Source organism: Ranitomeya imitator, chromosome 1 (assembly GCF_032444005.1).
Source record: "Ranitomeya imitator isolate aRanImi1 chromosome 1, aRanImi1.pri, whole genome shotgun sequence".
NCBI lineage: Eukaryota > Metazoa > Chordata > Amphibia > Anura > Dendrobatidae > Ranitomeya > Ranitomeya imitator.
Genome location: NC_091282.1, coordinates 837869171 through 837881670, shown reverse-complemented (window position 1 = coordinate 837881670; position 12500 = coordinate 837869171). Strand labels below are relative to the sequence as shown.

Below are 12500 nucleotides of genomic sequence, written 5' to 3'. Positions count from 1 at the left end.
TCTTGAAAAAGCATTTGTGAGCGCTCCTACAGATTTCTTAAAATGAAACAATATTCTGATCTGTCTGGAGCAGCACCAATAACCAACAAAAATTTCATAGTGTATACAGTCACTCTGAAGGTTCAAAGGCTCTAATTCTGGGGCAGCTGAGGGCTGGTGTTTTTAGGTTGGGAAGGGCCCAATAACCAGGGACTTTCCCAACCCGATAATATAAGCCATAGCTGCCTGCTTTACTTTAGCTGGTTATCAAAAATAGGGGAACCCCACATTGTTTTTTTATTTGTTTAAGGCTGCCGTCACACTATCAGTATTTGGTCAGTATTTTACATCAGTATTTGTAAGCCAAGACCAGGAGTGGAACAATTAGAGGAAAAGTATAATAGAAACACGTCACCACTTCTGTATTTATCACCCACTACTGGTTTTGGCTTAAGGTACCTTCACACTCATCAACTTTACAACGAGAACGACAGCGATCCGTGACGTTGCAGCGTCCTGGATAGCGATCTCGTTGTGTTTGACACGCAGCAGAGATCTGGATCCCGCTGTGCCATCGCTGGTCGGAGCTAGAAGTCCAGAACTTTATTTGGTCGTCAGGTCGGCGTGTATCGTCATGTTTGACAGCAAAAGCAACGACGCCAGCAATGTTTTACATGGAGCTAACAACCAGCGAGAACGATAAGTGAGTCGCCGTTACGTCACTGGATCGCTCCTGCATCGTTCTGGAGTTGCTGTGTTTGACGTCTCTACAGCTACCTAAACAGCGACCTAAACAGCGACGCTCCAGCGATCGGCTCGTTGTCTATTATCGCTGCAGCGTCGCTGAGTGTGACGGTACCTTTACAAATACTGATGTAAAATACTGACCAAATACTGCTAGTGTGACGGCAGCGTAATAGGTTAAAAAAGGCTACACACCCTTTACTGCCACATGAAATAAACTAAAGAGTGCAAATTTATTATATGTAGAGGGCTTGTGACATATATCTGCAGGATATCTTCTATACATTCTATCAATTTATTGCAAAAAACGATGTTAAAAACACTGCATGTCATATGAATGCTAAGTGAGAAAAATCGCTTTGTACTCGCATGACACTCGTCCAACTTTTCAAGGGCAACATCAGAGCATTATTTTTTATATGCAAATATGAACAAGGCCTTAGACTCATTGGCAAAAATTTTGAGACTGAGGTCGGTTTCACATGTCAGTGGCTCCGGTACGTGAGGTGACAGTTTCCTCACGTACCGGAGCCACTGACACACGTAGACACATTAAAATCAATGCATCTGTGCAGATGTCATTGATTTTTTGCGGACCGTGTCTCCGTGTGCCAAACACGGAGACATGTCAGTGTTCGTGGGAGCGCACGGATTACACGGACCCATTAAAGTCAATGGGTCCGTGTAAAACACGTACCGCACACGGACATTGTCTGTGTGCAGTCCGTGTGCCGTGCAGGAGACAGCGCTACACTAAGCGCTGTCCCCCCCACTGGTGCTGAAGCCGCGATTCATATCTTCTCTGCAGCAGCATTTGCTGTAAAGAAGATATGAATAATCCTTTTTTTTTGTTTGTTTCTCGTGTTTAAAATAAAGGTCCATGTCCCCACCCCCCTCCCACCCCCTGTGCACCCGCCCGCTGTTCTTAAAATACTCACCCGGCTCCCTCGCTGGCTGGCGCTGCTTCCTGTCCTGGCCGCAGCTTCTACTGTAATAGCGGTCACGTGGGGCCGCTCATTTACAGTGATGAATATGCAGCTCCACCCCTATGGGTATGCCCCATGTGACCGCTCATACAGTAGAAGCTGCAGCCAGGACAGGAAGCAGTGCCAGCCAGCGAGGGAGCCGGGTGAGTATTTTAAGAACAGCGGGCGGGCGCACAGGGGGTGGGAGGGGGGTGGGGACATGGACCTTTATTTTAAACACAAGAAACAAAAAAAAAAAAAAAGGATTATTCATATCTTCTTTACAGCAAACGCTGCTGCAGAGAAGATATGAATTGCGGCTTCAGCACCAGATGCAGGGGACAGCGCTAAACTTTAGCGCTGTCTCCTGCACGGTGCGTGTGGTACCCAGTGGGCACACGGGTGGCACACGTGTGCCGCACTTGTGCCACACTGATGTGCCACAGAAACGCACGGGCACACGGACACGGATAATTCCGGTACCAATTTTTCCGGTACCGGAATTATCTGGACGTGTGGGACTGCCCTGACACAAATTTTGGTTTTCCCAAAGTTTGCTTCTTCTTTATTTTTAGTCAAATGTTTCTATGGTTACTGAAGGACAATTATAAGCATTTCATACGTTTTTACACTATTATTGACAAATTTTACGTAAAATCTCATTATTTACAGTGTTGTCCTGTATTTTGCAAGACGTCTCCTTCCCCTGACATGTTGGGTGTCATCTTCTGGGCCAAATCCTCACTGGTGACAACCTATTCTTGCCTAATCAATGCTTGTTGTTTATCACAATTTTTATGTTTTTGTTTATCCGGCTGCTTTTTGAAACTTGACCACAGGTTCTCAATAAGATTGAGATCTGGGGAGTTTCCTGGCCATTAACCCAAAAATGTCAGTGTTTTGTTCTCAGATCAACTCACTTATCACTTTTGCCTTGTGACATGGTTCTCCATCATGCAGGTAAAAGAATTGTTCATCACCATTTGGGAGAAGTTGTTCATGGAAAATGGTTAGATATCATTCTTTACTCATGGCAGTGTTCACCGTTTTATCTCTGGACAATCATTCTTCCAGATTTCCCAAACAGTCTTAATGGGGCTTCATCTGAGAAAAAAACTTTACCACAATCTTCTGCAGTCCATTCCCTGTACTTAACGGGAATCTGTCAGCGGGTTTTTGCTACCTCATCTGAGAGCAGCATAATGTAGGCAAAAAGATGCTGAATCCAATGATGTATCACTTAGATTACTGGGTGCAACCGTTCTAACACAATCATAACTTTTAGGTTTAGAATGAAGCAGAGCAGAGAAAGCAGACTCCGCCCACACCAGGCTCTCCATGTACAAAGTCCATAGACAGTGAGATGCTTATCACAAGAGGGGGCGCTGAACTATTGTAGTTCGGCAATGTTAATCTCTTCATAATAAATCCTTCACAGTTAGTGAACAGCGGTACGCACTTTGACAAGTGACACATCCCTGAATTCAGTGTTTCAGCCTCTATATCATGCTGTCTTCAGATTACATAACAATCTGCTGACAGATTCCTTTTAAAGCACAATGTCACACTCTCCTTGATGTTTTTCTTAAAAAGAAGTGACTTCTTTGCTGTCCTTCTTGACTCCAGGCCAGCCTGCAAAATGCTTCACCTCACTGTGCATGCAGAGCAATGACACATGCCTTCTGCCATTCCTAATAGTGATAAACCAATCTCGTAACATCTCTAGGAAATAGACCTGGTGCTTGCTTGACTGTCTTGCTTGCCATGTAGCTTTCTTCACAGCAATTACACCTCAACTCAACCTCTTTCTTTGAAGTTCTTAAAGATCTTATATCATAGATTGGACTCAGGGGCAATTTTACAAGCAGCAATGTCCTTACCTGTAAAGTCCTGTTGATGCAAAGTAAGGCTGTGTTCACACGTAGCAGATTTTTCGCGTTTTTTTCGTGGTTTTTCGCTATAAAACCGCGAAAAAAACGCTCACATTAAGCATCCTATTTAATAGAGTGCAATCCGCATTTTTTGTACACATGCTGCATTTTTTTCCTGAGCGGATTCGCATTCCAGAAAAAAACGCAGCATGTTCATTAAATTTGCAGAATAGCGGGGATTCCGCACACCTAGGAATACATTGATCTGCTTACTTCCCGCATGTGGCTACGCCCACCCTGCGGGAAGTAAGCAAATCATGTGCGGTTGGTACCCAGGGTGGAGGAGAGGAGACTCTCCTCCACGGACTGGGCACCATATAATTGTTAAAAAAAAGAATTAAAATTAAAAAAATCGTGATATACTCATCTTCGATGGCCCCCGAAGTCTTCCTGCCCCTCAGCACTGCACGCGGCCGCTTCCGTTCCTGTAGATGGTGTGTGAAGGACCTGCGATGACGTCGTAGTCACATGACCGTGATGACGTCGCGGTCACGTGACCGCGACATCATCGAAGGTCCTGCACACACACCATCTATAGGAACGGAAGCCGCTGAGGAGATCGGCTGTTTGCGGTAGGTGAGTATAACCATTTTTTATTTTTTTTTAATTATTTTTAACATTCTATCTTTTACTATTGATGCGGCATAGGCTGCATCAATAGTAAAAAGTTGGTCACACTTGTCAAACACTATGTTTGACAAGTGTGACCAACCTGTCAATCAGTTTTCCAAGCGATGCTGAAGATCGCTTGTAAAATGCTAGCATTCTGCAAGCTAATTATGCTTGTAAAACGCTAGTTTTCTGCGGGAATATGCATGCCAATTCCGCGTGCGATATACCCGCGGCAGGAGGCGCAGAATTGCCGCGGAAATTTCCGCGACAATTCTGCAACGTGTGCACTTAGCCTAAGGCCAGTCTCACACGTCCAGATAATTCCGGTACCGGAAAAATCGGTACCGGAATTATCCGTGTCCGTGTGCTGGTGCGTTTCTGTGGCACATCAGTGTGGCACACGTGCGGCACACGTGTGCCGCCCGTGTGCCCACTGGGTACCACACGCACCGTGCTGGGTACCACACGCACCAGCATCTGTTGCTGAAGCCCCATTCATATCTTCCCTGCAGCAGCGTTTGCTGTAGAGAAGATATGAATAATTGTGTGTAAAATCAAGATCCAGGTCCCCCCCCGCTCCCACCCCGAGCGCCCCAAACCCCCCCCCCCCACCCGCTGTGATGAAAATACTCACCCAGCTCCCTCGCTGGCTGGCGCTGCTTCCTGTCCTGGCCGCACCTTGTACTGTATGAGCGGTCACGTGGGGCCGCCGATTACAGTCATGAATATGCGGCTCCACCTCCCATAGGGGTGGAGCCGCATATTCATTACTGTAAATGAGCGGCCCCACGTGACCGCTCATACAGTAGAGTGCGGCCAGTACAGGACGCTGCTGCGGGGGAGCCGGGAGCTGGGTATTTTAATCACAGCGGGGGGGGGGGGGGCGCACAGGGGGTGGGAGGGGGCTGGGGACCTGGATCTTGATTTTACACACAATTATTCATATCTTCTCTACAGCAAACCCTGCTGCAGGGAAGATATGAATGGGGCTTCAGCAACAGATGCTGGTGCGTGTGGTACCAAGCACGGTGCAATTATTCATATCTTCTCTACAGCAAACGCTGCTGCAGGGAAGATATGAATGGGGCTTCAGCACCAGTGGGGGGGACAGCGCTTAATGTAGCGCTGTCTCCTGCACAGCACACGGACTGCACACGGACAACGTCCGTGTGCGGTCCGTGTTTCACACGGACCCATTGACTTTAATGGGTCCGTGTAATCCGTGCGCTCCCACGAACACTGACATGTCTCCGTGTTTGGCACACGGAGACACGGTCCGCAAAAAATCAATGACATCTGCACAGATGCATTGATTTTAATGTGTCTACGTGTGTCAGTGGCTCCGGTACGTGAGGAAACTGTCACCTCACGTACCGGAGCCACTGACGTGTGAAACCGGCCTAAGACAATAATTTCCAACATTAGTCCCCTTTTAGAGCAACCAGTCTGCTCTTATAATTCATTTAGCATGACAGAGATATCAGATGCCTTGTCATCGTTAAGGGTACCGTCACATTAAGCGACGTAGCAGCGATATAGACAACGATGCCGATCGTTCTGAAAATACTCACCCGCCTCCCTCGTTGGCTGTCGCTGCTTCCTGGTCTGGCCGCATCTTCTCCTGTATACGGTCACGTGGGGCCGCCGATTACAGTAATAAATATGCGGCTCCACCCCTATGGGTGGCACAGGTTGACACTTAGATCTTTATTTTAAACACTATTATTCATATTTTCTCTGCAGCAAACGCTGCTACAGGGAAGATATGAATCGCAGATTCAGCACCAGTGGGGGGGACAGCGCTTAATGTAGCGCTGTCCCCTGCATGGCACACGGACTGCACACGGACAACTTCCGTGTGCGGTACGTGTTTTACACGGACCCATTCACACTGACATGTCTCCGTGTTTGGCACACGGAGACACGGTCCGCAAAAATCACTGACATCTGAACAGATGCAGTGATTTTTATGTGTCTACGTGTGTGAGTGTCTCCAGTACGTGAGGAAACTGTCACCTCACGTACCGGAGACACTGACGTGTGAAACAGGCCTTACGTGGATTTTGGACTGGATTCCGCCCCAAAGTCTACATGAAAAACCGCTTCAAGCACTCTTGGATTTTGTTTTCTTTTGTTTTTCAATGGGAAAACACTAGTGATGAGCGAATGTGCTCAGATAACGTGTTATTCAAGCACGCTCGGGTATTATCCAAGTATCTTGAGCTTGCTCGAATAATATGTTCAAATTCCCGCGGCTGCATGTTTTGCTGCTGTTAGACAGTCACAGCACATGCAGGGAAGGAGAAATAGAACAGGACTGTTGCTCAGTGGTCCAAGGTGTTGTTTTCAGATTAAATTAAATTTTGCATTTTATTTGGAAATCAAGGTCCCAGAGTCTGGAGGAAGAGTGGAGAGGCCACAATCCAAGCTGTGAAGTTTCCACAATCAGTGATGGATTGGAGAGCCATGTCATCTGCTGGTGTAGGTCCACTGTGTTTTATCAAGACCAAAGTTAGCACAGCCGTCTTCCAAAGACATACTGATAGGAAATTTAGAATGTGAGCCCCATTGGGGACAGCGATCATAATGTGTGCAAACTGTAAAGCGCTGCGGAATATGTTGGCGCTATATAAATAAAGAGGTTATTATTATTACCAATAAAGCAACCTGGGCTTCCATAACACCTCAGCAGTGCCACATGCTGATTGCCTCCATGCCACGCTGCATTGATGCAGTAATTGAAGAAAAATGAGCCCCGACCAAGTATTGAGTGCATTTACTGAACATACATTTCAGTAGGCCAATATTTCGGATTTTAAAATCATTTTTCCAGCTGGTGTTATAAAGTATGCTAATTTACTGAGATAATGACTTTTGGGTTTTCACTGGCTGTAAGCCATAATCATCAACAATAACAGAAATAAAGACTTGAAATAGATCACTCTGTTTATAACGACTCTATCTAATATATGAGTTTCACTTTCTGTATTGAAGAACTGAAATAAATTAACTTTTTGATGAGATTCTAATTTTGTGAGAATCACCTATATGTCTAATAAGTAACCCAGCACTAAATATATATATAAAGCATAGTTTTGAGTTTTTAGCCAGAAAAAAAACATCAAAATTCTCTAAGTAGTATCTCACACTGAGTTTTATGACATAGATTTTTCTGCCAAGTTTATGAAGTACAGATTTTTACGTGTGTGTTTTTTGTGAATATCATGTTTTTTTCTGCTTGTAATTGTCACTTAGCAAAATTTAGGGCTATTTTTGAATTTGCTAAAACGCCTCCAGAATTGACATGTTACAGCTTTTTTGAGACAGAAAAAAAAACATGTTGAAAAAAAAAAAACACCTGTGAATTTTCCAAGTAAAATCAATAGGAAACTTTAAGGTGATGTTGACACTGTCTTTTTTCGGCATTGTACTGTCCATTTTTCACGGACTGTCTGAAAAATAATAGAGCCATAAACGTGTGGCTGAAACTTGATGTGAATATACTCTCAGCCTGAAATATAGTGGTAATATATATATATATATATATATATATATATATATACAGTCATGGTCAAAAGTATTGACACCCCTGCAATCCTGTCAGATAATACTCAGTTTCTTCCTGAAAATGATTGCAAACACAAATTATTTGGTATTATCTTCATTTAATTTGTCTTAAATGAAATAACACAAAAAGAATTGTCCTAAAGCCAAATTGGATATAATTCCACACCAAACATAAAAAAGGGGGTGGACAAAAGTATTGGCACTGTTCGAAAAATCATGTGATGCTTCTCTAATTTTTGTAATTAACAGCACCTGTAACTTACCTGTGGCACCTAACAGGTGTTGGCAATAACTAAATCACACTTGCAGCCAGTTTACATGCATTAAAGTTGACTCAACCTCTGTCCTGTGTCCTTATGTGTACCACATTGAGCATGGAGAAAAGAAAGAAGACCAAAGAACTGTCTGAGGACTTGAGAAACCAAATTGTGAGGAAGTATGAGCAATCTCAAGGCTACACGTCCATCTCCAGAGACATGAATGTTCCTGTGTCTACCGTGCGCGGTGTCATCATGAAGTTTAAAGCCCATGGCACTGTGGCTAACCTCCCTAGATGTGGATGGAAAAGAAAAATTGACAAGAGATTTCAACGCAAGATTGTGCGGATGTTGGATAAAGAACCTCGACTAACATCCAAACAAGTTCAAGCTGCCATGCAGTCCGAGGGTACAACAGTGTCAACCCGTACTATCCGTCGGCATCTGAATGAAAAGGGACTGTATGGTAGGAGACCCAGGAAGACCCCACTTCTTACCCTGAGACATAAAAAAGCCAGGCTGGAGTTTGCCAAAACTTACCTGAAAAAGCCTAAAACGTTTTGGAAAAATATTCTCTGGTCAGATGAGACAAAAGTAGGGCTTTTTGGGCAAAGGCATCAACATAGAGTTTACAGGAGAAAAAAAAGGGGCATTCAAAGAAAAGAACACGGTCCCTACAGTCAAACATGGTGGAGCTTTCCTGATGTTTTGGAGTTGCTTTGCTGCCTCTGGCACTGGACTGCTTGACCGTGTGCATGGCATTATGAAGTCTGGAGACTACCAACAAATTTTGCAGCATAATGTAGGGCCCAGTGTGAGAAAGCTGGGTCTCCCTCAGAGGTCATGGGTCTTCCAGCAGGACAATGACCCAAAACACACTTCAAAAAGCACTAGAAAATGGTTTGAGAGAAAGCACTGGAGACTTCTAAGGTGGTCAGCAATGAAATCCCATAGAACACCAGTGGAGAGATCTAAAAATGGCAGTTTGGAGAAGGCACCCTTCAAATATCAGGGACCTGGAGCAGTTTGCCAAAGAAGAATGGTCTAAAATTCCAGCAGAGCATTGTAAGAAACTCTTTGATGGTTACCGGATGTGGTTGGTCGCAGTTATTTTGGCTAAAGGTTGTGCAACCAAGTATTAGGCTGAGGGTGCCAATACCTTTGTCTGGCCCATTTTTGGAGTTTTGTGTGAAATGATCAATGTTTTGCTTTTTGCTTCATTCCCTTTTGTGTTTTTTCATTTAAGACAAATTAAATGGAGATAATAATACCAAATAATTTGTGTTTGCAATCATTTTCAGGAAGAAAATGAGTATTATCTGACAGAATTGCAGGGGTGTCAATACTTTTGGCCATGACTATATATATATATATATACATATATATATATATATATATATATATATATATATATATATGTATATATATATATATATATATATATTACATTTCTCATTCATTTTGAATTTGGTTCTGATGGTGGCCCAAAAAACTGCAAGCTGATTTCGCTGTATTTTCTCCATTATGGTATGGTCAATGGGTAATTTTTTTTTTCCGTAATTTTTTTTTTTTTTTTTTGCAACAGGACTAAATTTGCTCTCACAAACTATTCTCAATAAGAATCCTGCATTGCAGTTCGTATAGCACTGGATTTTTCTGCCACGGATGTAAAATCCATCAATTATCACTTGGAGAAATATTAAGAAGTTTACTGTCACTTGAATGAGACAAACCCAAGAGTTAACTCGCTACATATCAGCCTGCAAAATCCAAGGCAGAAGTCCGGCATCAGATTTCTGCTGCAGATTCTCCTGAATTTCTACACCTAAAGTGCATGTGAACATAGCTTTACAGTAGACAGAGGCAGAAATAATGACAGTGGAAGCAGGACAGTTATCAGTCAGTATGGGCAAAGGTGGCTTTCCAAATCTTTCAGCACAGTCATTCAGATCATCTTCCCTGTGTGTAGACCTGGAGATTACCTTCACCCAAGATGGATAGCAACAGTATACACCGTGCATGATGATGCATGAAAGAACACTAGGTTGTGTTGCTATGCTTAGGACGAGAAGACTGTCCATTTCTAAGAATGTATTCTGTAGGCAACTTTTAAGATTATTGATCTACAGGCACATTTTAGAGGAGCACATCTCCATCCTGATCCCTCTTGCCCCAGTCCTCCTCTCCTTTCTTACCCCTTGTCTTGTGATATGCATCCCCCCCCCCTTCTTTTTCCTTCTCATCTTACAAACTGAATCGAACATCTTAAGTGTTTTGAACATTGATTACTTTGGCTCTTGTGCCCGAGTTTGTAATATTAGTACTAATGTAAAACCAAAGAAAAATAACAGCTAAAATATATAAATATACATATAAAACATTTGTGTTTTTTTTTATAATATTAATATAACATACGAGTTTATATATATGCATAATAAATAATAAAATGTTATATTAATATTATAAAAAAAAGACAAATATTTCATAGGTATATTTATATATTTTTGGCTGTTATTTTTTTAAATTGGCAGCGGCCTAGATAACGAAGGTGGGGGTGAGAGGGTGGACAAGCCGCTACATCATGGCCAAGATATTTTGATACAAGGCATTTCGTCAGGTGATGCAAAGTCTGATCTTATGGAAAATTGTCACAATTTCGAAGCAAAACTGTGGGCTATTGGCAGGATGTCGCGGTGCCTAGCCTTTTCCATGGGCATCCATCTACGGACACCCCGGACAGGTGCAAGCAGCATCCATCAGATCCCACATCTCTCCCCAATATTTAGCAATCTGAGAACTAAACAGGAAGCGATTGATTTTCCTAATAAACCCTGTCACCGGCCATAATTCGGTGTAACATTGGCTGCTGAGCAGCTCTGCCCTCCCACATTCTTTATCACTACAGTGCAGATAAAAAGTGGGAGGTGTGATGATGACAACAAGCTCTATAGTAACACAAGGCAGACAAAGAATAGCAAATGACTGCTAAACCTGCCTGCTGGACCAGCAGCCAGCCAAACCTGGGCTAGTAACCTGGCTCACACACACAGGTGCCAGAGGTGCAGCAGTGGTGTACTGCCTCATCAATGAATGGCAGGCAGAAGGGGAGATGGCAGTGGGGAAGGTGGGTGATGTCATTACCTTGTGGGGAAGCATTGCAGCTTAGGAATGGATGCCAAGGGCTCGATCATGCCCAGCCATTCATCCACCAGGGCGGGGGTGATGGAAGCCACAACGATAGCCGCAGGCAGGAGCGGCAGCTGCTATGGCTGCAGAGGAAGCAGTGCGATCCCCGGGCTGCAGAGGAAGCAGTGCGATCCCCGGGCTGCAGAGGAAGCAGTGCGATCCCCGGGCTGCAGAGGAAGCAGTGCGATCCCCGGGCTGCAGAGGAAGCAGTGCGATCCCCGGGTTGCTCCGATCCCCGGGCTGCAGAGGAAGCAGTGCGATCCCCGGGTTGCTCCGATCCCCGGGCTGCAGAGGAAGCAGTGCGATCCCCGGGTTGCTCCGATCCCCGGGCTGCTGCGATCACCAATTTGCTGCTGCTCAGGGCCGCTCTCTTCTTTTTTTTCCTCCGATGACAGTGATAAAAAGGAAATCAGGACCGAAGAAAAAGCATCATGAATCCAGAGGGGGACACAACCGCAGCGATGCCATGAATGGAGGCAGACATGGATTCCTGTAGGCTTTGTCTATTGGCAGCCGGCTGGGGATGCGGAATCTGCACAGGTCTGTATCCCACCTAGCAATCCTGCGCTTCCATTGTCACGATGCTTCGCCCAGATGTCGTGATTGGCTTCACAAACCATCATCCGCCTGTCACTGCTGGACTACGCCACTAGCCATTGCTATGCCTGGGAAAAGAGCGATCCTTGCCTTCTCGCCCGGCTCCCAAAGACAATTTAACGAGACGCCATATATTAGGGGAGAAATTCAGCTGATCCAGCCTCGCGAAGGCAAACGAGCAGAAGCCTGCAGCTAACCTGTCACAAGAAAGACAGAATAAGCACAGAGGGAGGGGGAAGGGAAGCGGGATGTCAATAGTGAGCAGCAGCGCCACCTAGCACCCTGCGGCCGCAGCGACATGCTCCAGCACTGAACATGCGAGCCAGCTTCATCACACTGCTAATGACAGCGGACGGAGGGGAACGCGCATGCGTGCTGCAAGGCTTCCCAGACAGCGATCCACTGTTACAGACCTGGGCGCAGGCAGCACGAGCCGCGGAGCAGGTCATCACAGAGAGTAGGGCATCACAGGGAGCGGGAGATCACAGGGAGCAGGGGATCACAGGGAGCGGGGGATCACAGGGAGCAGGGGATCACAGGGAGCAGGGGATCCCAGGGAGTGGGGGATCACAGGGAGCAGGGCATCACAGGGAGCGGAAGATAACAGGGAGCAAGTCATCACAGGGAGCAGGGCATCCCAGGGAGCAGGGCATCCCAGGGAG

The 12500-nt window shown here is 45.1% G+C and overlaps 1 protein-coding gene across 20 annotated transcripts in view; it reads right to left on the bottom strand.

Annotated features, from left to right (window-relative positions):
• The window catches only part of ADGRL3 (adhesion G protein-coupled receptor L3), a 1214649-nt gene extending 1202587 nt beyond the window's left edge, over nucleotides 1-12062 (bottom strand). For 18 of the 20 annotated variants that reach the window (XM_069740665.1, XM_069740654.1, XM_069740656.1 and 15 more), the window contains exon 1: nucleotides 11197-12060. The gene's annotated coding sequence lies outside the window, so the exon portion shown is untranslated. Of the gene's footprint in view, nucleotides 1-11196 lie in introns of all 20 variants that reach the window. The other 2 variants (XM_069740657.1, XM_069740660.1) reach the window with 1 other exon arrangement.
• Between the last annotated feature and the right edge of the window lie 438 nt (nucleotides 12063-12500).